The 27,278-nt window shown below is 37.4% G+C and overlaps 1 protein-coding gene across 6 annotated transcripts in view; it reads left to right on the forward strand.

The window, feature by feature from the left end:
- The first annotated feature begins 1,865 nt into the window (after window positions 1-1,865).
- Window positions 1,866-27,278, forward strand: part of LOC110976831 (poly(rC)-binding protein 3-like) — a 73,736-nt gene continuing 48,323 nt past the window's right edge. For 2 of the 6 annotated variants that reach the window (XM_022230504.2, XM_022230443.2), the window contains exons 1-2: window positions 1,866-2,013; window positions 18,590-18,720. The gene's annotated coding sequence lies outside the window, so the exon portion shown is untranslated. Of the gene's footprint in view, window positions 2,014-18,589; window positions 18,721-25,185; window positions 25,208-25,810; window positions 25,912-25,934; window positions 26,239-27,278 lie in introns of those variants that run through there. The other 4 variants (XM_022230487.2, XM_022230496.2, XM_022230470.2 and 1 more) reach the window with 4 other exon arrangements.

The raw sequence follows: 27,278 nt of genomic DNA on the forward strand, positions 1-27,278 counted from the left end.
TATTATTTAACCAGCACACGTTTACCTTTTATTATAGGAGTGCCTCATCGGACACCTGTTTAAAAGGGTTTTTAATTGAGTGAATTTCAGGCAGCCCTGAACATACACGTCTATTTCCTATGAATTCTAAACACTGTGCATTTCGTAATGATGAAACTACTGGACTGTGTTTTTAGGGGAAAGAGGGGGAAAACATAGAGAACACTTTTAAAAAGGTAAGAAACCAATACATGTATTAGCTCGGTTCGGGTACTTCACCTTCAAGGCAAAGAGAGCGTTACCAGTATACACATGGACTGTCCAGAAATCTCCAGTTGTTTAAAATGATGTGACACTACTCTGGCGCCGGAGTTACAATTCCATCGTCTTTAGGATTTCCTTGCAAGGAAAATGTAGTATCCAATTTGTTTACGAAAACTTAGGCCTAAGCACGTGTGCCCGCATTTATGACACAACAAATCACGTATGGAAAACTAATTACATGTACCGATACATGTATTAAGTAAGGCCTACATTACCCAGGAGATGGGATTGCCTACTGATAAACAGACCAAAAAGTAGGGGAAAACCTGCAAAAATAATCATTTCATTTGATCCAAGGGAACTCATCCCGTTCTTTTATTCAATAAAACGGTATTGTATTTTATTGTAAAATTGTATATATTAAAAAACTAAACTTTCTTTATTTAAGGCATATTATGGTTTCTTTAAATAAAATTCCTAAATTATGAAGTGTCTGTCTGATATTGTGATCTCAGCAGGTTGTACCTTTTGGGGGACTACTGTGTAGTGCAGGTGGCCATTATGCAATCAACTTGATCACAGGTGAATTGGAAGTTTCATTTAAATCATCAGGGAAAATTCGGGAAATGGGTAAATGCAGAGCTTCTTCCCTTTGTTACCGAGACATACTGTTCACGGGTAGGAGGTTGGAAAATAGTCCAGAAAATTGCGCCCGTTATGGAGGAGTCGTTACAATGAAAACATAGTCTGCTGATAAAGATGGGGAAAATATTCAGAAATTCATTTCATTCTTATTCGGTAAGCGGGAAATATCAAAGAATAATTACAAGGCAAACGGGACAACTTGACTGATCAATTAGGGGTACTTTCCACTAAATCGGTAGATTTCTACGCTGATTAATATTTTGTAATCCCACGGGTTATTCAGAATAAGAGGTACTATAATCGGGGGCGGTCACAGACATATTTTTATAAATCACGAATTTAGGACTTGTGGCTTACAACTTGGGGGGGGGGGTATTTCGTTCACAAAACCTCCAACTTGTGGGCCTATGTTGCATAAAGGCGGGTGGCTACTTCAGAGCTGTCCGCATAGGTTTGTTTACTACTACATGAACATGTATTTTGGAGTGTTTGGGGGACGAGCGAGTAAAAAATTTCGCATATGTAACCATAAAATTAATCATGAATTTCTAGTAAAAAACACGAGGCCAACCTGTTCTTGAGAGTTACTTGGCGGCGCCTTTTCTGTCCGATTGTGCACTGTTTTCTAATCTTCTCGTACGTAGTGTAGCGTAACCATCGTTCTTCATTTATGGAGATCGCAACACCGCGTAAGTGTGAGTGCGCCCTCATCAATGTAAGGACTTGACCTAATGCAATGCAATTTATGTAAAGGTAAGGAACTAGTTTGTTTCTTATATTGTGATTCTGTAAATGATAAGACTATAATGAATTACTCTAAAGTTTGTTAAGCACAAGAAATTCTCCAATAGAATGAAATGAGAGGAAACAATATGCAGCATTTTTTAAAAGCAAAAACTTCTGTATATAAGGGACTTGCGCAAGTTTATGTGCACGATGATCAACATAAAGCTGACTGGCAGCACGGCGGGGTGCTGTGGCCAAGTTTTACGTCAGTGCAGCATGCAGAGTGATCGGGTACCAGATCAATTTATTGACATCGAAATTTTGCTGCAGGTGCGTTCACGTTTCCACAATTGGAAGATTGCTGCCAAATGGAAACGGGCTGAGACATTGGTGAAACAGGTAAATGACTTTATCTAAGCGCTAAAGGGTGAATTGTTGGAATTCCGTCGAATTCGATATTAATAAATCCTGTAGAGATCGTGTTGTGTGTCTCACCATTACATGATGTTCAAAAATTCGGTATCGATATCAACATTGCCATGAATAGCTCTAGTAGTAGCATGTGTTAGACCATCATGACCATGGTTCACGACAAATAACCCCCCAACGAGGGCCCGTGTCTACAGGGTGCAGTACGCTAATTCATGTGAGAAGTTCTGGCCAGCACATTAGCCTTAAAAGTGCCCCTACAGTATCTTTTGAAAAATAAGATCGTTTGGCTCCCCAAATGGTGAGATTGTGTAAATTTTTGCCAGGATCATCTTCCCATGAGCTTTCATGTGAGAGTAGAATGGCCAAAAACTATAGTTTAAAAATCATCCTATCAATCATGTCCTGCATGTGACTGTGTAAGTGCCTGAGAAAGTTGGGTTGCCACTTGAGAAATGGCTGCAATCAGACTTCGGAAAAATCACTTTTCAGGGAGTGATTTTGTTTTGTTGGAATAATTAAAAATGTAATTGGTTAACCCATAAAAAATTGAAAAGAAATAGAATGATTAGGGACCAGGCAATAATTTAATTTGTGTGTCAGAAATCTCAGGGATTTACTTGTAGGTATGCATGTTATTATGGGCCTTGAACAGTGTTGATTTTACACTGTTTTCAGTGGGGCTTGAATCAGTGGACTGTACCCTATGTACAGTTACAATAGAATTTTCTTTTGACAGTAATGTGACTGGGTTGGTGCGGTTGAGGAACTAGACAACATTCCTCCACGATCACTCAGACCAAGCACTAAGAGAGTGTCAGTTATGGTTTTTAATGATAAAACATGTAAAATGATAATGTTCTCGTGCTGTGAAGTCATTGGACCTAACGTTACATGGACTGAAGGGTATTTTTGCTGCAGCTTCTGAACAATGATGAAGTATACCGGTTGGCCTAGTACAGTTTTTGTACCTTCAACGTGGAAAGAATTCTTTATACTGTACGTGTATGGATGCTTCTTGACACCCGAGGAAACAGCTTGGTATATTACGATGTATTACTTACATGTATACATGTACATACTGATCTCATGGGGATTTTCATCTTATACCCAAGTAACAGTGATTCCAGCGGTCTTCTTTTTGGAATAGTATTCTGGGTATTCTGCAGTTATACCGCAAGTAATAATAAAAATGGTTTTCAAGTGAGAGAATACCAAGATTTGGACATTGCATACTGTACGATACCTTGGTACATTACCTGTTTATGTGCATGTACATGTGTACAGCATACTGACTACAAACTACATTGTACAATGGTGATTGTAGCATTGTTATTTGATCGAAATGATGAGTTCATCAAACTGACAACATAAATTGTTTGAAATGTTGAAAACTTGAAAAGTCATTACTTCAAGTCCAGCAGAGCAAGGGTTGAAGTTCTAAACTGCTCCTCTACAGAGATACATGTATCAAACTTATTCAACAATATCAAATTTACTTGACATAGACATGTAACTTAATGTGTACAATCTGTTTGCTGGTATTTAAGTTTTCCAGAAGTGTAGTGTGTACGTGTACACATACGTAGTCACACTCATCCTGTACATGTACTTGTATATTGAAATAAAAACTGAAAACCAAAATGAAATCCAAAGAGGCAGCTACATGTACTTGTAGAGTACATGTATGTATGATCGTGACTGCTTGACGAGCTGAAAATTGATGCCATGAGAAGAGATATTTAGCATTTACCACATCCTGCCAATGGGGATTGGACTGAAATTTAAAACTTATTGGAATGAAATAAATATACCAGGAACTTGCCTTCAAAACAAGCACATACATTAAACTGTCTGAGTTTTCCTATGATAACTTTTAAAAGCTTCATCATGAACATTTAACTCTATTAACATGAAGTTTAATAATAAAGTTCATTATAATGAGCAACATATCCACCCAGAATTTTTATTACTCCTGCACATTGGGCCCATGAAACATTCCAAGTACCATCTCAGCTCCCTGGGAATAATACAGCTCGATGCAGCCAGTATTTTTGGTGCAAAGCGGCTAAAATCAACCACAAAAAACCATCTTTGCCCTCACAGGGTACCCAATTACTCCTGGGTGGGGAGAAGCAAGCAGTGAGTGACAAAGTGCCTTGCCAAAGGGCATACACACCATGACTCCAGGCACTGGATTCGAACCTGCAACCTGCTGCTTTAGCCCCTGACTGCGAATCTGATACTTTTAACCACAAGGCCACAGCACTCCACAAGTTTGAGTGTACATGTACATGTATACATGTGTAGTCCTACTCATTTACACATGTATGTAATAATATGTGTTGACAGAAAAATATTTGTGATTTTATTTGAGTACATGTACGTGTGTGTACACACTCATATGGTCTTTGGCCTTACTGGCGATGTGCTGTTTCTTTATGACCTACATTTGTACAATACACAAAATGTACATGTATTATCAGTGTATACACAATACAACATGTACATGTACATGTGTGGTACTCTATGTGCTTTTATGCACAGAGTGTAAAACCTTTCGTACATGTAGTATGTTACATCTTGCCTGGGGGATCTTTGGAAACCATTTTTCCCCCAAGTCATCATTAGTAACAATGACTGGTCCACCTCCTTCAACACTTCCTATTGTACCCAAGCATTCATAACTGGTATGCCCACTGGTTACCAGTAACTACTCATTGTGAAGTCAAGTTCCTGTTGGTCTCTGTGAGTACCACAGATCAATAAGAGATCAATGGTACCGGTACAAGATTGAGCTCTGGGCATTAGTCTGTGCCCGTACAGTCTTAGACTTACATGTACCCATGCTCAACAATGGTTGTCTTTTCGACAAAAGAAGGGAAAGGGAACTTGGGGTTTGTGAGCAGTTTACCTCAGTGCATTACATTATAAATGTACATGTATATTAAGCAATTAGAAATATTAGAAATATTTGAATCCATACGTATGTCTGAACTGTGAACAGTATTGCGCAATTATCCTTGGTCTGAGTGAAGTACTTTATAATTATGCGGTCAGTGTACAAGTTTACATGTACATGTTTATATTATACAATATATTTTTGCTTTGCCATTGAAAGGATTGGTGTCCAGTTCCCCCTGTAGATTGTCACAGATGATAAAAAGCACAAAACTTTCACAGGGCACTGAACAGCCGACTCCTTTTCGTCTTTGTAAGAGTCAGATGCTATTAGTCTGGAAGTGACCTTGCTTGTGGGTATGACCTCTTATGACTACTGTACACTTCCACAGCAGCCTCATTGATCTTACAAATGTATAGGCCTATTTTGTGCATGGATGCCGTAGCAGGTCTGTTTCTACATAGGCATACATGTACTAGTACATGTACATGTTACTTTGTATGTTACATGTACATGTACACATGTGCGTGACATACCGAGTTCTCACATAAAGCAAAACAATTTGTAAAGGTATGTGTATACCTGAGTTCTAATGAAACCTTTTAAAGTGATTTTGAAGGATTTAGTACATTCATCCACAGTTCAGAAACATGTACATGTACAATGTAAGGAATTATAGCTGCAATATAATTGACATTGTATACAGAGTTTGATAAATTCATATTTAGTACCAGAAATGTGCCAATTACTTATTGCTGAATGTTAGGTTGGATGAAGTTACAGGGAAATTCTACTAGAGCTATTGTTGGCTTACATACATGTAGCGATCCTTTGATTGATTGTCATAAATGCAAGCCTTATGTGAATATGGTTCATGTACATGTAGGGTACATACAGCGTATCAAACCATGAGTCACTGAATGAATACAGGAAAAATGCTGTGAAATTCTCCTTTATTTTGTTTGTTTTAAAGCTTTAGGTGTGAAGACTTCACAGCTTCCTTGTAGCAGTGCGTGAAGATATCACCAGTAAAATAAAAAATAAACTGAGCACTGCAGTGATCATTAGGTATTCCAAATCTGCTGGGAATGAACTCAAGCATGCCCTTTTTGTGAATGAAATAGGCAGCTCTTGTTGAATAATTACTTCGTCCATGTCTCCATCCAACTTATTTATTCATGTCTCGGAGTCTCAATTAAATGTCAGTCAATAATCCTGTGATTTTGCTCCCATATAAGAGAATCAGCGGTAAAACAAGACATTGAAAATTTCTTGATGGCTTTTTCATCATCTTTCTTTAGCCCAGCTTAATTACTTCTGCCCGATGGGGCCAGTAAAAACAACTCTCTGAATATTGAGTTTAATAGCCTTTCTGTACTAAGGTGCATGACGGCAATGTCCGAATACGAATCCCTAGTGATAGTTTGCTTCAAAGATGTTAAACCTTTTCCCTCAGGGGAGATCTAGGGGATGTTTTGAAAACCCAATTATGACCGCTTTCGAAATTCATGATAAGCGTCTTGTGAGTATTAAGTGGGATTTGGTTGGCGGGAGATGTGCCGGGTAGAGATTGGTCGGGGGTCTTAGAGATGATTTTAAGATGTGTCTTGATGAAGTTGAACGTAGGCACTCTGTGCAGTGTACTTTATTCTTTGAATGATGAAGACTACCAAATGTGTTTTGCTAGGAGGGACCACAAACAGAGTGGCCACTAAAATGCTTTGAAATAGTTGGATTGAGTTTCAAGAGGTTGTCTTTATGAAGAGTTTAGGTTATTACAGCAGTCCTGTTCTTGGTGTACATGTAGTTACATGTACTATGGCTTTGATGTTTGTCGCAATTCAGTTATAGTTTAGTATTTCTTAGCAAGCTTGGAATGTCACATTCTTTTACTTGGAGCATTATGCATTTAACTATTGCATTGGATTTTAAAAAATGGCTTATTGACTGCTGGTTGCACACGAAATAAAAGAGAAAAATAATCAGAAGTGACTGTGCAAAAAAAAATGCAAATTGAAAAATATATCGAAGCAGCTGTTACAATGAAGCATCTGCATCCAAATAAATTTTCTGGCCCTGGAAATTTGCACCAGTGTAAAATACAATTACATGTACCCGGTTCACGTACCATGAAATTCCTACATGTACCATCCAATTCTTACGTGTACCATTACCAAGGAATTCCTACATGCACATGTACCATGGAATTCTTACATGTACCATGGAATTCCTACATGCACATACATGTATACCATGGAATTCCTACATGTACATGTACCATGGAATTCCTACATGTACGTGTACCATGGAATTCCTACATGTACATGTTCATGTACCATGGAATTCCTACATGTACAGTGTACTCTACCTCCTGTGCCATTTTGGTTGATTCAACATGGATGATGAGTAGCCTCATGCTAATTTCTGGTACTGGTATCACTACTTGTCCAAAATTCGTAGCAGACATTTCAAATCAATAGAGATTTGCAGTGGTAAAGCAAAGAGGAATCATGTGATGGTCTTCACCATAATACAAGTCAATACAAGCTCATTTGTATTGAGCTGTCCGTACATTTTGGTGGTAATGAAAAAGTGTTATTAAATCACAGTGTACATGTGCAGGGTAATTGAATTTAAAAGTACATGTACATATGTCCATATATTCCAACAGTAGACATGCTGCCAGGCATGCATGTACATTGTACATTTTGTGTTCTACTTTACTTAGAGTTAATTTACATAAAAGTAATCCTGAATTACTTTGCAAATTAGGCTTTAATTAAGCCATCTGAAAAGAGTAGCATGGACATGGTTGGGAGCCATTAGCCCCATCAAACAATTCTCTGGAGCTCAGTTGCCAGGGTACAGTGCATATCGGAGAATGAATGTTGCAGCTTGCGTCATTTCACATTAATTGCAAAGAAGCATTTCCTCCATATAAATGGAGAAAGTAGTCACCCTTGTTAGCTTTTTGTGAATTTGTAACTAATGGATTTTTGAAAAGGGAAGGGGAGGGAGGAAGGGGAGCTTACATGTATTTAGCCGAGCATTTTCACTAGGTATATTCACTATTGTAGCTTACATGTATTTAGCCGAGCATTTTCACTAGGTATATTCACTATTGTAGCTTACATGTATTTAGCCGAGCATTTTCACTAGGTATATTCACTATTGTAGCTTACATGTATTTAGCCGAGCATTTTCACTAGGTATATTCACTATTGTAGCTTACATGTATTTAGCCGAGAATTTTCACTAGGTATATTCACTATTGTAGCTTACATGTATTTAGCCGAGCATTTTCACTAGGTATATTCACTATTGTAGCTTACATGTATTTAGCCGAGCATTTTCACTAGGTATATTCACTATTGTGTTGTAATCCTTCAAGGAGCATTTGCAAGAGACCAAATTCATTGCTTCGGAGAGATTTACACAGAATTCCCATGATGTATGTCAGAGTCACTTGAGAAAAAGGTTTCTATGGAAGTCATATATACATGTACATGTAGGTTCTCTTTCTCCCTGACCTATTTCTTCCCAGCACCACTGCTGGTGGAGGATTCCCTTATAAATCTGTCTTCTGCTGCCCTCTTCTATACAAGTGTATCAAATTCTCTAATGTTATCCATGTATCTCCTCAATGTAATAAAGCCATTAACATTATTCATTTAAAATTCCCTTCTGCCGGTCTGTGTATAAGCCTATCTTAAACTAGTGCAGTAATTATCATCCGTTTTTGATCACAATGGAGTTCAGTTTGGGATGAGTTCATAGCAGAATCTTCCATTTTTTCCTTCCATACAACACTAAAAGTAAAACATTTCCTATTGAAATGCTGGTGTGTATCAATTACATGTACAAGTTCCAGTAGGCGTGATGATATTTTAATCTTAGTGGAATGCTTCTCATGTGCAAAGGGCTGTTTTTGTTTGACTTCCTTGGCAAGATCTTGTTTCCTTGAATCGCATACTGTTTCAGCCAAACTGGTTTTGTGTACATGTTCATAGTGTTTTTTTACTGTGCATCTTCATGTACAGGTTACACACGGAAATTCAGTAAACTTACATGTACATGTAAGTTGTACATGTACTGGTAGATAATATCATATTACACACCTTGTGCCATGTAAGAAATCAAAACCAAAAATGAAACTCATAAAAATCAACAACATTCCATCTTTCTTATCGCGGTACCTTAGGATTCCATTTAGAACGTACAGTAGCTTCCAGAGACTCATGCCACACCAGATGCTGATGTGTGCATTCATAATTATATTTTTCCGGCACATTGCATAGCTCACATTGATTTTGCAAATTAATCTATGGTATTGATTCTGTGAGGCTGTGTAGGTCTGGGAATCTGTGAGGCTGTGTAGGTCTGGGAACCTGTGAGGCTGTGTAAGTCTGGGAATCTGTGAGGCTGTGTAGGTCTGAGAATCTGTGCGTGAACAGATTGTAGTATTTCTTCATTTTATCCACATGCATTTTGCTTGGCTCTGAATTTATGGTTGGTGTGATGCTCAAGTGGTCTGTCAGTCACTTTTCCTGCTTTCAGGAAATGCTGTGTACATGTAGAATAGAAACTGAACCCAAATGAAGATTCCCCTCTTTCTCTGGCTAATGTGAGATACGTGCTTAAAAAACCCACAAAGTTATCACTCTTACATACCGGTACTGTACATGTATGTTCAGCTACGTTCAACTTGCAGTTTTATTTCTGATTCTGTGAGATTACATGCACCCGAGTTAGGTTAGCTAGACATTTTGATTTATATAGTAATTACATATTGGAGGATTTCAGATATCATGATTGTGGTGTTAAGAGCATGTTGTCCATTTACTCAGTATTTTTCATGTATTTGTTTATGTAAACCATACGTAAGTAGAAGTCTTGGCTCCTGCTTTAGGGAATGACAAGACATCAGACGTCAACGAATCATAATTAACCTGCTGGGGTTTTCAAGGAATGTGTGTGTGTCTGTCAAACAGGAAATTGCCAAGGGCTGATTGCACCGTAATAACCAATCCTACAAGGAACAATAGCTGCACAAGTTCGGTGATAATGAACTGACTACATATTACAGCTCTCCAATTTAGATGCTGTCCTCTAGGTTTTCTTGATTGACCAGTGTGGCAACATCAGGAGCTTTATTCAATAAAGCCTTCTAGGTTTTCTGCAATTTGACCCAGGTTTCTATTTTCCTAGGACAATTTTCCAGTCCCCTGCCAAAGTTAAGATACAAATGTGCATTCAGCAGTACGGGTAGCACCGGTACATGAATGTAACTTGAAATATTTTTAGTTCTAGTGAGGAAGGGGAGGCAGTACACTAATGGTGAAGTTTTTAATGTCAACATCTGCTCTTTACTTGCATCCATGAAAACTGAAACCTTTGCATTAATACCAGACACTCCAATCATCAGGATATTTTACAGTCAAGATAATGTACATGTAGCTGGCTTGGATTGGTTGTTTTCCAATTTACACAAAGAATTCTTTGTTGGTTCATAACAGAGGGTATTGGAAGTTTCTACAAAATCTCACAGTACATTATTTCTCATTGGAATTAATAAACTGATGAACTAATTAATCAAAGCGGTCATTTAATGTTTGCTCACATTCCTTTTCTGTCCACCGGGCTGATGAGACAAAAATCTGGAGGCAGGAAAACCTGAAGAATCATTTCTTGGAAAGAGATTCATACCGGTATCGGCATGTACATGACATTGTTATCATGAATTCATTGAATCTTTACAGATTCATTTGAAGGAGTGAATGGTTGTACGCAGACTGCTATTGACATGCAGATGAACTTGTTCATGCTTGTGTCTTGTCGTTCACAAAATGTGTAAATTAGTATCCATGAGACATATTGGAAAATGTGTTCAATAAAAATGATTTGAGAATCTTTCAGACATGGGATAAGGCGCCAGTGAAAGTGTATATGTGCAAATACTTTGCCACATTTTGGAAGTGCTGGGTATACAGATGTTGTTTTTGTCTGCTTACTTTTGTGTTTGGTTACCCACAAATTGTGACTTGTAAAGGATGTTGTACCAGTGCTCAGTGGTAGTTGTTGTTTTATGCTATAATTGACCAACTGAAAATGGTTTTGTAGATGTTATTTGCCTATTTATCTTAGTTCAAGTTCATATTGTTTGTAGTTGTATGTGCTAGCTATTCATGCGATAAATTCCTCTGTGGTGCCACATGTACCATGAATTAGCCACACAACGCTGCCTTCTTTATCCTTTGTTGTTGGCTCACACACCCTCTAGGAGAGAAGTGATGTCCTGTATTGATTACCAATGCAATGCAATCTCTGCTTCCTTGGTTTAATAAAAGACAAGGAGAGAAAAACACGAGGTGTATAATTTGTCTCTGTGGTGGCCATGGTGTTAATGAAATTGTATGAGAGTTACCGGTACATATTGCATTGTTCTGTGTCATTTTAATGGATTAGTACTGTGTTGACCCAGAGCTACAATAACACATAAATGTACTACATGTAAATGTGCATTCAGATGAAATGGCAGTTGGATGGTTTGTTCAAATTGGTAATGCATTTTGTACCCTTTGTCTTGTCTTCCTTGGATGAAAAACTTGGATGCAGTGAATTCTGGCTACATATATACATGTACATGTACTTGGTGCTGTATTTACATGTTTTGTTATACATGTAGGTACAATGATTGGTGCACTGATGCAAGATTGTGGATACAATTAGTGTTTTCCCGTTGACATGAGTTTGTGGGCATGTGTGGAATATGAATCTAACATACATTGTAACGGTTTATACTTTGTCATAAAAATGATTATGGCATTGTGTTTGAAGTGTGGAATACTGGTTTGATACGTACATCATACATGTATATACATGTACATGTAACGGTATGGTACATTCACAAAGAAAATTCCTATGCTTGTACATCTGAAAACTTTGGTTGGTTGTATAATCAATTCAAATCTGATCATCTGCATAAATTTACACTCACGAAATGTTGTAAAAGTGCAGAGCATTCAACCAAAATGTATATTCCAACCCTCTCCAGTAAACTGATGGAGCTCATAGTATAATCTTCCTATTTCCCCATAATCCATACTTATTTCATTAGCTCTTTGGGAGTATGCTTGATTAAAGTCAGAGTCTGGACCTGGGCAGACCTACGGGTGTGTTTAGGATTAATTCGCTTAACACGCAAGAGCTAGGACGACAGTTTTTGCACGGCTATATTCATTACAAAGCTAACTGGGTGCACTTCACTTAGGCCTTTACGTGAAGGATTGATGCAGAAACATGTCCAAGCAAAAGGAGCCCTTGGCTGGTAGTTGAAATCCAACAAATTAATTTTTAAGGGAGAATTGAGCAAGTGAAAAAACTCTGAGCATCCTTTAAAATGCTGTGTTTTCATCAAGAAAGCATCAAGGATGGGATTAAATTAACAGGTGTTCCAAAATCCAGGAACTGATTTATTTGTTGGGACTTTGTTTCAATGAATTGATGACTTGCAGTAATTAAACATATTTGAATATCCAGTTAACACTTACATACATGTACACAGGTTTTGTGGGAATGGAGTTCTGTTGCCATACATGCACATGTACCTTTCTGTTTATAAAAGTACATGTACATGCCACACATGCTGTTGGACCCCAGCTCATGTCTTATCAATACTTGATGTACATTCCTAATTTTTAAGAAAGATTTCGTGCAAAAATTCTTGGGACCAGGGTTGGACTGGAACTTGTTTATTGGACAGATTCTCATGTAATAATTCAGCATCGTAGTCAGCACAGAAGGTTCTCCATTTTGCTGAACCCCCCCTGTACATGTACAGTGTGAAACTTGCTGTGCAATCAGCCAGTTACAGATACCATTCATAAACGTCTGCGTTGTGTTATATAATGAACATGTACATGTATGGTTCATGCATATGTATATGACGTACATGTATGTACATGTGTATGCATATCCAGGCCTGATTAAGTTTTCTTAATTGATTGGAATTGAGTACTAGTATGAATTGCATGATGGCTGTGTTACACTTGCTGGTACCGGTAGTAGTACAATGTACACGTATACTTTCAAAACCTCTCTTATTTCGCAGTCGTATTGTAGCTGCATGTGTCAAGATCAGCAGTACACTACAACTCATCTAAAAAAAAAAATCCCAACTTTTATTGGTCATCTATGGATTATTGATTTTTACAGCATCACTTCAATTTGCTTTGGTAGATGTTGATAGCATTGTTTGCCTTGAATGGAATTTATCTTTTGTCATCACTTTGTAGAAAATTGCCTTTTACAGTAATATGCATGTATACATGTACATACAGTAAAAATACTTCATTTACTGTACATGTACATGTAGTACACGTAGGTTTCAACCAGTGAAGCATACTCTTGTGAACACTGAGCTAGTACACACCTGTATGGATGTATACATTGGGTGTGCACATTTCTGTGGCCATATTAACATTTGAAATCAGACATACATGTACAGTATGCAGTGGGTTAAAGATATCAAAGAATTCATTATGCTCTATCATAACATTCATTATTAAACAATATTTTAAGCATGTACATGTACTTTATCAGTAAAAAATAAAAACCATCTTTTTGGCACTTTGGTAAAAATGTAGTGAAGTTCAGTGCTCTGAAATTCATTGGGAATAAAAATATTGTAGGAACTAGCATTGAGTGTACAAATGTGCTGTAGAGAATTATGCACAGTTGCTGTGCATTTCAGCATAAGGATAGGAAGAAGTGTAATGAACACTTCAAGTTGAAGAGAACCGATCATTCAAGTAGTATTGGGGTGAATCACTGCCTCTTCCATATCACTTGGAGGGGTGTGGAGAGTGAATATCACCTGGAGGGGGAGGGGAGAGCCAGAGGAGGTGAATGAGTTGACCTCCTGTAATACAGGTGTTTTTGTTGTACATGTACTGGTTCATGTCTACTTGCTTATAATGTAATATGACGTGAATGAATAGTGTGGAATATCTGATAAGACATTTTTAAAACCTCATATGTAGAAATATGTGTATTACAGAGTTGTAAGCAAATATTTTGAAATTAAAATACATGTTGACAGATACATGTATTAGGAAAAAATCATTCATATGAACCGTTTCATTTGAACCCTTTCATTTGAGTTCAACAGAAGAATCATTGTTGACACATCACAGCTGAATGAAGAATGTTTGATTCATCTGTCTGTAATGCTCTGGTACATGTACCGGTAGATAGTACCTTTGAAAATTTGTCTGTGTTTAAGAATTCTAATTCTACAATTTCATGTTTCAAGTTCTGCGTACTTCTGAAGTCTTGATAAATTTACAGCGGGACATCTGCACAACATACAGTGGTCCTAGTGATTTTGGTAATTGTGGCTAGATTTTTATCTCTGCCAGTAAGTGATTGTAAATTAATGGAATGGCTTGCATGCATGCAAACTGTACCATGCATAAGCACAATATCCATTAATTTCCTTAGTATTCACACCACTTGCGCAAAGTGGCCAGTAAATAAAATAAATTCTTCAAAATGCATGATAAATTTGCATAAAATCAATGTAGGGAGCCTGCAAAGTGGCTGAGCTCTCCTGCTGGTTGGGGACTTTTGTTTGGATAGCTGAGGGTTCTTCCTGTTTGGCCGAAGATGTATCTTCTACGTTTTCCGATACTCGATCAATTATGTTTTCGTGCTGCTGCGCTTTTTTGGAGAAGAATGGTGTGCGTCAAGAGCTTGGATAAAATGAAGAAACCCAATACTCTCCAGCTTGCTATTCTTCTGTCGTGCAGTTTGCCTATTCTTTCTATTGATGCCTTCTAGTCAGGATTTTTACTTTCTTGTCCTGTGTCTCATACCCAAGTGGTTAGTCTTTCTTTTTACCATAGTGGGTCATTATTCTGAAGCATCCAACCCTAATTTTACCAGACTGTGACTGCACACCTAATAAAAGATGCCATGACATCACACACTGTGCAAAAAATTACATTCAAAAAGTCAGTGCTTATTCGTGAACATTTCGCCATCCAAGTTAAAAAGTTAAATTAAATTTCAGTGATGTAGAAATACATATTTGTAGACTGAACTTTGGTTGTCCGTCCATGTTGTCATTACATGTGTACATGTACATGTAGGAATGAAGAAACCATTCTCAAGTTCTCAATCGCATACAGTCACATCATATACTGTTTCATTCTAAGAATACATATTTTATCCAGATATTCAATAACAGAAATATTATACCTAATTTTTGTTCAATTTGTATGAATGTCATCTTTGAACTGAAACTTGTAAGGCTTAGTTACAGTCCAAAACCTACTGTAAAGGCCAAAGTATTTGTGAACCAAAAAGTGCTAAATCAGCTTTCTTTTCTAATCTTCCAAGGTAACATGGTCCATCCATCTGGTTTTGTATTTACCATGTCAAGGTACTGTAGGGGTACCATATCCCTGGAGAATAACCGCTGTCACTGAACTAATTTATTGTATAACTTGAAATGATTCCATGAGTAAAATATTGGAATATGTCTACCAGGGCAAGGGGAAAATTTAATTTGGACTTACAGGGTCAAACTGCACTTAAGTGCAGATGTATGGAAGCAGTTGCTGAGGTCAATTTAAATTCAGAAAAATATGACCCCATGTACACTCCAAGATGTAAACTCACAGACTCTCTGGTAAACTGTATAGAATTTGTTTTTGAGAAGTGCAGTGACACAATACAGGCTTGTAAAATTACTTTTTTGGATATCTCATGTACCAGTGTACTCAAAAGTTGGCTGTAATACATACATCATGTACATGTACATACATTTCTCAAATGAAGCATGATTGTGTCTTGTCACCGCTCTATTGTAAATACAGTAGGACACTTGCACTGTACGTATACGCGTACACTGTACATGTATGTATGTATCTTTATCCAAATATTCTTCAGTGTTAATTTTATTGAGTTTGATTTTAATCTTGTATACAGATTATCAACTTTAAGAGAATTTTGTTCTGGTTATAGATTAAATAGAATCAAAGAATGTGTCATTCCCGTTAAAGAGGCAGGTTGTAAACAAATGACAAAAATACTCTCAGAAAAGAGTCCAGCTCGGAGGGCTGAAATTTTGGCATACTACCCAGAAGCAGCAATGAACCTGATATCGCTAAACTGCAGTGTAGAATTGTTCCACCTTGCTGACCTGGCAAGAAAACATCAGCCTGGGGTGAAGAATTTGGAGGTTGGAATAACCTGACCCAGTAGGACTTCAATGTTTGGTCAATGTTGTTATGCATGTGGGTAGACTGCATTAGGGTATATCTTCTTTTGTACTTGTAGTCTTCATCAAGTTCATGGCACTGCTCAATTACACATGCAATGTACCTGTTTTATTTTTAAAATGTGAAACTGCTTCGAGTGGCTACTGTTGCCTGATGTGTTCTTGAGAACACCAGGTACATGTAACTGAATCTATTTACCTACATTGTATGTGTATTTTAAGGGAGTCACATTTGTGTTCTATCAGTGTTCAATTAAAAAACGTTGGTCAAGTAAGTACATGTATATATGTACATGTATGTCTACGTGGACACTTTCCCCATAGTTTCCATTTGCAAATTAGTGAACAACAGGACATAGCTCCAAGTTACAATGTTCTGATACAAGTACCCGTACATGAGTCTGTATTGCTTATCAAAAGTTCTCTTATTTCTAGACAGCTTAAAATATCTGTCATCTGGCCTATAGGCCCAACGTAGAATTACTCTGTCAGTCTACGGACGTCATCCATACTGGCAATTCGTGGAGTGCTTATTAGTGAATAATCCTCTCTAATTCCTCCCTCCTTGAATTCCAAGTCTGGTCTGCTGCTACCCCTCTACACACCTCTAGCCTGGCGTTTGTACTTACTGATTTGATTAAGGGGTTTGTGTTTCAGTGCTTGTGGGGGGTACGCAGGCTGCACACTAGAGCACACTGAACTGCATCTCACAAATAACAAAGCTGAAAATTGCCAAATTTGGCCCCTTCTCTTTCCACCCTTGGGAGCCCAGATCGAAAGAAAACTAAGTGCTGGCTTGTCTGTGCTTGAAAATGCCAAGGCGTTAATGGCATACATGTTCATGTATGTTGGAGAGTGTACATGTATAATATCATACTTAACCAGCATGGATCTTGTTGCGTGCCGTGAGGTGATGGCTTGAACTTTTAATAGATATAGTAAGTGCAAATTGATACCTCTGTTCAAAGGACAAGCAGCAGTAAATGACTGATCATCATTGGACTGTGAAAGCCATTACAAGTATATTTACATGTTGGCCATTTGCTTATGAGAGAAAACACTTGTTAGGCCTAGTAATGTAAAATCAAATTTAAACTAACTGCATAATTCATACAGAAGTGTGTTACTATACATACCTGCTTCGTTGACTGGCACATTTAATGTGGTGTTAATATTAATTACTTCTTTATGAGAGGACAGCTCACCCTAAAATGAATACATCTTTGCCAAAGTTTTGAATTAAGTTTGGTTCTTGGTGAGTTATATGCACACCTGTACGTATACTAGTCTGCATTGTTTAGGCAATGTATGTAAGGTACAAATGTTATCTGTTTCCACAGAAAAAATGTGATATCGACAACTAAACATAAATGTAGGCCTAGATGTGTGTTAACATTAAATGCAGTAGAAAAACCTACCAAAACGTCTTGAGTTATACATGTACATGCATGTTGCCGATTATATACATTTATGTTCCAACCCCCACCTCTACCCAAATATCTACATGTAGTTTCTTGTCAAATTTTGTTTAATCCATGTCTAACATTGTTACTGATTCATAAATCCCGGGAAAGTTTTTCTATTCCTATTTGTCGATATGTGTCACGTGACCATGTAGTCGCAATTGATAATGCCTGCTGCATAAAGCACGTGCTGGCACCTTGATACAAGACAGTTGAAGCGATTCCGATTGGTCAAGAGTCTGTGAGCAAGGGGAACTTGCCATGCATGTGCCAAGTCCATATAAGGGAATTCTTTTGGACTACTTGCACAAGGAATATACCATCAAATGGACGGGGGTGTTTGGGGAAATGAAACTAAAATTCTTGAACAAAATCCTTATAAATTTATCGTATTGATTTCCTTTGACTCGCTGACTAAAGTGGTATTTATGAATGGGATGTGTGCTTTGTTGGTCTTAACTAACCTTAAGGCTGGCTCAGGAGAATGAACGTCGCACCAACCATCCATTCCCTTATTAAAGCCTGTCAAAAAATATCATAAAAACTCATAAACCATGGTGTGTTTTGCTAAACTAGAAAAACAGATATTTACCTGAGTTTTCAAAGTAATTGTTTTTGCTCAATGTTGTGATGAGCAGGAAGCCCAAGGGAAAATGATACGAAGTTCTCCTCAAATGGCAGCATGTTTACAAGGCAGGACACCTTACAAATGAACCCAACACTATTCCTCCAGCTTAACCAGGACAATGCACACACTGGTGATGGAAGCTGGGGGGGAGAAGTGTTCCTCTTATTTTGAAAATCATTCCGCCCCCGTTGAATTCACATCATTAGTGATGATTCATTAGCTTCACAGTGACATTTATTATGTAATGAATTCCTCATACGTACATGTAGGTACATGTAATTCAAGATAAGGAGTTTGACGGCAACAACACCGCTACTGATGAATTGTTAGATGCAAGCAGCAATTTAATCACAAGCAATCAACTGTCGACATCAAGAATTCTCTCACGCTGTAATCACAGGTAAGATGAGAAGTGTAAGCTTCTTTGAAATGTAGAATTTTGACTAGACTAGTATTCCATATTTCACTGACATGTGAAGCTGTCTCAGAAAGACAATAGGCCATGGATATTGCAGCAAAACAATGAAAAATAGTAAGTGTAGTAAAGTAATAAGTAAAGTGTTTTATATATGAAGGAGGCAATAGTTTACTCACTAATAATAATTTTCTTCATTATTTTGGTTTAAACCTTTGAAATTGATCAATTGCAATTAAACCAACTTGAGTTAGTTTGTCTGACTTTTACATTAGATCAACTTTGTTCGAGTCACAACTGTCAGATAAAAAATGTAAACATTTTTGTGAAATCTTTTATTTACAAACAGTTTTATTTTGAAAAGGTAATAGTTCAATCTGAAAGGAAAGCTATATTAAAAGACTGGGACTAAAATGTGAATTTTCAAATAACCAGAAAAAATCAATTCTCTGAATTCAAATTTTGAAACTCAATATCCAAAACTGAAGGCAAAAAATTAGGGCTGAGTCAATTTGAATAATTCACTATTCGAATATTCGACCTTCAATTTGATCGAATATCCGAATATTCGGTCGCACCGACTGGCAGATTGTTGATGAACAAACCATATTCAAAGTCAGTTGTAATAATGCATGGAATTGTACATTGTGATCAATAAAATAGCTTCTCATATCTAGGAGTATCTCTAGCCACGATTTAGTAAGATTTAAGAGATGAACAAAACTTCTTGCCCTGTTAAAAATTTCTATTCCTTTTAAATTGTTTAAAGAATAAGCTACTTTTTAAATCGTTGTAAGGTTTCTGATGTTTTTCATTTGAACCTGCTTGAAAGAAGCCTCCATAGTGCAATTTTTCTCATCTAAAACAAAATAAAATTTTCCTTCCTTTTCTTTAATTTTGCATTCAAATATTCAAATTTGAAAAACAACATTCAAATGTTCGACAATTGATCAAATATTTGGTTATTTGGATATTCGGCACAGCCTTACAGAAAATCAGGCGTGGCCTCTTTTAGCAGTAGAATTTTGAAAACTTGTTAAAAGTTGAAGGAAGGTTTAACTGTAGGACATCCAACATTTTTTGCCACATACATGTACATACATCCAAAAGTTGTTGTGTCCGGACTGTGCTTGAACTAAATGATTGAAGGATGTCAAGGATATGTGAATACTACATGTAAATATGTAAAAAGAATTCAGTCTGCATGTTTATAGTATACCTGATTGAGTTAGATTAGAGTGCTTTTTTGGGGGGTTCACAGAAAAAATTCCACCACCAACCTACATTTATGACATTGGCATCCACTCAAAGACAAATTCTAGGCAAGGCTGGTTGCATTCATTGGCTGGTTCATATGCTCCGAGTAGTTAATGGGAAAATGTAATCTTCATTCTAATGGACCAACTGCTTTTTTAACTTAGATTTGAAAACAACTTTGGGATCTGGCGAAATACCACTATTGGGAAAAAAAAGTGCTAAAACAAAAGGCAACTATAAGCTGCATATGCTGCATGGCTGCCAGTTGGGCTAAAAGCACAACTATGCAAGATTGCATTTTTGACAGTTTCTTTCCTTGTCTCCGAGTTGGTGTTGAACAAATGAAAATGGCTCTGGCATCCAATTAAAAGTGTGTTTCATTGCCACTAGATGTCGCATTGACCTAATACAGAATGTAAGGGCATGGCTACCAGATGATTCATTGGCATGCATAATACTATGTCTGGGTATCTGCCCCAAGTTGAAGTGCAACCCAAGCGGCAAAAGAAAGACAGTTGTTAGGTTTTTTTAACGGGATCTTTCATACATGTACATTCTGCGTGTATGCAAAGGCCATACATTAAGGAATAAATTCATTACGCGTACTCAGCATGCTCCTTGTCAAATGCGCCATTGATCTCCATTATAAACGTGCGCGCCCCTGTGTGGTGAGTACCAAACAACCACGCCCTCTTTTGTTCCACTCGGAGTGGATAATTTTGATTGAATGTAGAGAGACTTTGGCACAATTAATACATCGTACACTGTGTAATGTACAGTATTTTATAATACCATACATGTACATCACACAAAGGGCAGAGAGACTGCATACATGCCTACGTGTAGGAGGGGGTTGTGAGACCATAGACTGATCCATTAAGCCCCACCCAATTATAGGACCAGCAAAAAGTGAGTGGGGCCATGCCCCCCCTCCAGTTGAAAAAGTGTGGGGGGGAACATGGCCTCCCTGGCAGTTGCGTCGCATTGTCAGTCAATTCTGTGTGAGTCTCCAAGTTTACTGCTCTTTTTCAAAAGTCTCCAAAAACCACAAATTATTAAAAAAGGATCAGCTGATGGCAGATTTATTGGCAAATCCTACTATGAGATTGACAGATCATGCAAAGATTAAGTAATTGCACAGACTGACTGATCACACCCGGCATGCATTGTACATATTTGACTTGAAATGATGGAAACCAGGATCTGAACATAATAATTTCTTCTATACACTTTAATACACACTCATGTCTTTTCCTCCTTCCTCACTTTCATTCCAATCACTATTAATACTATGTTATGCTGCACATCCAGAAACACAGAACAGCGACCCTTCCTTCAAACTGGTCATTCTCCCTCTTGCTATTCCGTTCAGCAGGATTGTACAATTGTTTGCAAAGGGAAGCATGAAAATGAAGAGGAAAGCAAGAATTTGCCCAAGGCCTGCTGGAGGACAGAATACCTGAACAGAAAAACTTGATTGGAATTCACAGAGAGGAAAAAAAAAGATGGTAAAAATGCAAACCGTGACACTCGGAAGGTCGATTACATGTGACGGTTTTGGTTGTAGGCTATACCTGGGAAGATTTGCTGTCTCTTGCTGGAGACATTTGAGAAGAGGTAAAGAAATGATTCCTTGGCGTGCCGTGTTGTCTCGTCAGCAGTGACGTACTGGTAAGAAGGCTAACAAATGATAAATATCTGCAAGTAATTGAGCCTTGTTTGGAGATTGATGTATCTTGGATGTGATCTGAAACTTAGAACACATGCATCGATATTGTACAGTGTGTTAAGTTGTTTTAGTTAAGATGTGTTTGGGTGTTACAAATGTTCTGTAGGGTTTGCAAGAATTTTCTTTTGTGTTTTAGCATTTAATTGTTGATTGCTATCTATCAAAATTTAAAAATACTGGTTAAGTCCTGATATGATTGAATCCAGTCGTGTACACTGTAGAAATTCAAGGTAGAGATCTTGATAATGAACACATCATTCAATTCATCGTATGTATTCCTAACAGAGGATTCAATTTTCATGCGCAAGTTGGCATTAGTCTTTTGTTGAAAAAAAATATACCCAGAATTTGTCAATTGAATGTCTAAAAAGTGAATGTTTAAAATAGCCAAAGCATGTTCAGATTTGTGGACTGTTTTGAGTGGTTTCAGAGTATGCTTAAAGCAGATGACATGCTATCCACAAGATGACCTTTTGCTAGTGATTGAAGTCATGGTCGGTTGAGCAATGCCAGATTTGTCTTATTTGTGTGCTTAATCATGAGGAACTCTAATTATCTTTGAGGTCTGGTGATATGATGAATTGGTCGCTGGAATGCTTGGAAGTTTGGATTGATTGTTCCTGTTGATGAGATGTCTTATTGACCCTAAAGTTACTGATCTGCTCCACTGTAGACCAGTAATATCATTTAAAGGTACATGTACTCCAGATAACAGTAGGGTGCATGCTTACATCTTGAGATGCTGCTCAAATAATCTGATAGGAAAGCATAAATGACTGTTCCTTCTTGCACGTGTTGTTGACACACCAATGGAACGCAGACACCCAACGGGAAATAAATGAAAAATGGATGGAAGCTTGGCAAATAGAAGAAGTTTAATTACCATTGTGATGGAAGTTGTGTTTGCTTAAAATGTAAAAAATTTGAACTGCTGCAAGGATTTTAATGAAAATGAAAATCTGTAGCCCTACTCCATGATGCACTGTAAAAATTATGCACATTATCATGCTTTTGAACAAATTCAAGGCATTCAAAGATAATATTTAAATATTTAAAAAGTCAATGACTTATACTTTATTTGATTTGGGCACTTGATATATTTGGGATGAATTATTCTTGTTTGACTATAGTGCATTGATACGGTACATCTACAGGTACATGTATTAAGGCGAAGAGGTGAAGTTTTTGACATCTTGGGACTTACATGAGTTGATATAATAAGCAAGTTGAGTTAGTGACTGGCCTGGCTCACAGCCCCAGCTGTTAAAACTCTCAAATGCATCACTTGCCATATCCTGAGATATCAGGTAATTGTGTAAATGTGTGCTTATTGGTATCTTCGTATTACACAAATGGTGTACCCAAGAGTTAGTATAAGTGTTGAAAGCTACAATGCAAGTTAGTTATAAACTCTCTGAATTCAGTACAAAGAGACTAGGTGTTTCCCTGTGCTGTGATGTTGACCAGCATAGGGATTTACATGTATATGTGCAGCACTTGTGGTTTTTGTCAGGGTGGTGTTTATAGCTGTTGTTGTTTGTCTTGGTTATTAGTGGTGTGAGGATAAATAAGATTACTTAGAATGGATTAAGGTTTGAACTGATCAGGAGTTTAATCCTTGTTAGGTACATTGGGGAATGTCTAAAATAATTGCCTTATTACCGTTATCCCATGAGGTGCAAAAGGCCGGGGAACTGTCTACTGAGAATGTTATAACATAGAATAGAGGGATGATCAGCTTCGCGATTCTCTTGCTCAATTAGGGTAATTCATGATGTTCATGCACTGTTTATCAGCATCTACTTGTAGGTAGTTTTTTCAACAGACTTTTTCCAAAGTGTATGAATCTTAACCTTTAAAGTCTCTTCACATTCTTACAGAATTAAACTTATGATGGGTGTTGCTGTATTCTACAAGAGTCAACTTTAGGGCATTGTGTTTATAATGGTTACAAAAAGGCAGTGTAAGTTTAGGCAAACCCTAGCTGAATAATTTGGTTCTTACTGCTTTTATATTCAGGAGCCTTAGTAATTCCACATTGTATGCATTTGACGTCATCTACATGTATCTGTACACGTACATGTACATGTATATAATCCACAATCTTGTTGGTACCTCTGAGGAAACTGACTTCCGCAGGTCAATATTTTTCTCTTTAAACTTTAAATTTGATAGCAAATCAGGATCTTAAGAGCCATTCATTTTCTCACTTGATCTGTTGTCAGGTGGACAGGGGTTTCATATTCTGAAAAATTTATAGAGCTTTTGTCAGCTCACTTCCAGATGATGAATGTATTTTCAGGAGATATTGGTGTATAGATTTAACTTCCTAGCAACTTTCCTTTGTAAAAATTAAAATTGCATGATGGAAGCATGCGTCATAGCCATTGTCTCATGAAAGTTACATCTACATTATTCTTGTAAGAAGTATCTATAGGTGTGAAGCATCAGCACAGTATTATCAACAAGTTTTGACAGCCCCCTGGTTTTTGTGTCCTGAGCAAATAGTGGGCATAGTTAGGACGATAGATAAAAGGTAAGGGATTGTGAGGTCCATGAACGCCTAGCAATGGTTTGTTCTTCAGGGCATGTCAGTTTTGATGATGCCATATGATATTTCGTTTTATTTTTCTGCTAGAGCATGTAGGAGAAATTCTTCCCAAATTTGGTATTGAATTTGCATCGTTGAACTTCATGTGTGAAATTCAGGATTTTAAAGTTTAAGCAACATTTCAGTGATGGCGTGTACTCCCAAATTACATGTTATGTGTAAACCCAAACATGTGGAAACTACTAGTACATGTATGTACATGTACGTGTATAACATAATGACTTATCTCTCACAAACAAATAGGCATAGTGATACTGTAGTGGTTGGAAAGAATTTAGAAACCATGCATGTACATTGTGCATTGTACATGTAAAAATTCCATTGATTTGTGTGCTTTTTTGCTTATTTTATTTCACCCTGGAAGTGAACTTTCAGATTATATGCACATTGCATTGACTAGGTAATGTAGGCATACATGGGATAACAAAGGATATTGTCTATAACTGAAGAACAGTTTATGCAAATTTGTACATTAATTTTGAATCATTCAACATGTCCACCGACACATGCAAGGTACCTGGTGCGTGTACATATACGGTGTACGTACATGTACATGTTGTGTATTGTACAATGTACACGTACATATTTTCTGTTGAAGAGACAAATCAATAATGTAGCCTTTTCTTCTGCCAGACACATCCTGCTGTGTTACGGGAGTGTTTTTTGTTTGAGTAAGCTGTGATTTTAATTGTTCATAAATCCCACACAGCTGCTGCGGTTTCAAATAATTGATTAATTGCCTGAAATAATCTGCATACGCTTACTACATGTACACAGCCCATGTGCATTCACCGTATGTATTGTTTGCTGTAGGCAGTGAAAATAGATTTTGTTTTGGTCTTCACATCTCCTGGTGAGAGATATGCAGGATGGATGTAAGTGAAGTGCTGGCTACTCTATTTATTTTAGTATTTTGAATCAGAAATTTGCACTGTGATCACTTTTAAATATGCAAGGTTTTAAGTTTTGAATTTGCATTTTGAATGAAAGATTTGTTTGATTTTCTGAGCGTGCCATGTTTACTTATTAAAACATGGCCTTTTAGTTGTGAAGTTTTGTTGTTTGAAAGATAGGGAGGGAAAGGAACAGTGAACATATTTTTTGTACTGTACTTTTTTGAATAAAATGCGTTGTAGCATTTCTGTTTAGACCTTTCATGTGATGAACAGTATGGTCAATACATGTGCATAATGTAATACAATGTGTAATTTTTATGTACTTTTTTGTATAAAGCAGTGGCAAAATCTGGGTTGTACCAGTCTGTTACAGCAGAAAAAAGTCTCTTTTTGGTTAACTTTTTACCTTAGGGATTGAATAGTGAAGAAAACAACTGTCAAGTCATCACTTCTTGGATTGCATTTTTTTGTCCCTCATTGATTCCTGCCACCCCTGTTCTTCAGGGTTGACCATCCCAGTGCATTTAATCTGAGTTTTCCATTGGGCTGTCCCATTATGGGAGCAGTGCTCATTGGGTGCCTCTGGCTATTAATACAAGCTACACGTAGATGAGAAGCACTGCATATTGTGTGCCATTGTGATTTGTGGCAGGACCTGCAAGGGGTGGCAGGGCAAAGTAAAGGTCTGTTCAGATGTACAGTGAGTCTACGTTCAGATTGTCATGATTATAGTAGCTGTATGGTTAGTTGGATGAAGATTGATCTGGAGTGGTGTGGGGATATCTGCATGTTATAGTGTACTCAATCACTAGGCATGCAACCAGCAAATCACGCTGCCACTGATGTCAGTTTTGCCATCTGATATACGCTACATTTCAGCTGTGTGTACTGACCTTTATAACTGTCATTACAGTACGTAAGGATTTTAATCTTAGTGATAGTGGTAGCAGACTCAATGGTGGTTCAGCTATTTTACTATTGAACTGACTACGTCCAATGATCAAATCAAGGTAAGGCTTTAATTACTACCAGCATAGGCTCCAGGAATTGATGTATATACAAATTATATACCAATTGCATCCTGTATATTTTGTTTGACTTAATTGCGCCTGTTGACAGCAGATGCTTGACAGATGGAATTCTTGCAAATGCGAGAAATAAAACTCCACCACTGCATGTCAAGGAGCTCTGTGTACATGTACACATGTACTCAAGGAGGTGGATTTCGGAGGAATGCCTGGTTTGCCTTTGAGTGGAAAGATTGAAAAAGGCCACTCTGTGCCATTGTTGGACAACATGTAGTCTGTACAGTGTTTCTCCTACTTGTATGTTTTTCAACAATTTCTAGTGGCATTTTCAGAGCTCCAGGACAGTATGGAATATGCAGTGCTTGAATTTATCACTGAAGGGAAAAACCTATACGTATGTTGTGAAACTTTCTTTGATCCCACTGCCAGAGAAACGTGCACACTTTTTGCATGTAGGGTCTGTCTCATGTTGTTGTTCCTGTATTAAAACAATTCTGCTTGTACTGTCAGAACGCTACATCATTTATTTCTTTTATTACAAGAATACTGAAAAATTCCATTGCAAGTCCACGTATGCTGTTATTAACATAAAGATGCCTTCACACGCATCATAGTGTAAATATGTATTGTACATCTGGGCCGATATTAAAAGATCCTTTGAACCAATGCAAAGCTGTTGAACAACTGATCCTGAAATGATTTGGCATTCCTTTACAACCAAGGTGTTGAATGATACGCTGCAACACTGTGAGGGATTTTTCTAAAGACTCTAAGTCAGTTTGGATGAATTTGTGACCTTGTCTGTCTCAGTTCAATACGCTTTGGAAAAGGCAGAAAACAATGATTGAATTCTGTTCTTTTCATGGGTAGAACTTGTCAGTCTTTGTTGTGGCTTATTAACCTGCTTCGTGACTACCTGTGAAACCTTTCAGTGAAGGTACACTGTCACTAGTACACTGAGCACATGTACAGTACTGTGCATGTGATCTGCAAACACACTCTGTGAAAGCAGATAGTCACAT

This window comes from Acanthaster planci, linkage group LG08 (assembly GCF_054643075.1).
Source record: "Acanthaster planci isolate LZ-2023a linkage group LG08, COTS_SCS, whole genome shotgun sequence".
NCBI lineage: Eukaryota > Metazoa > Echinodermata > Asteroidea > Valvatida > Acanthasteridae > Acanthaster > Acanthaster planci.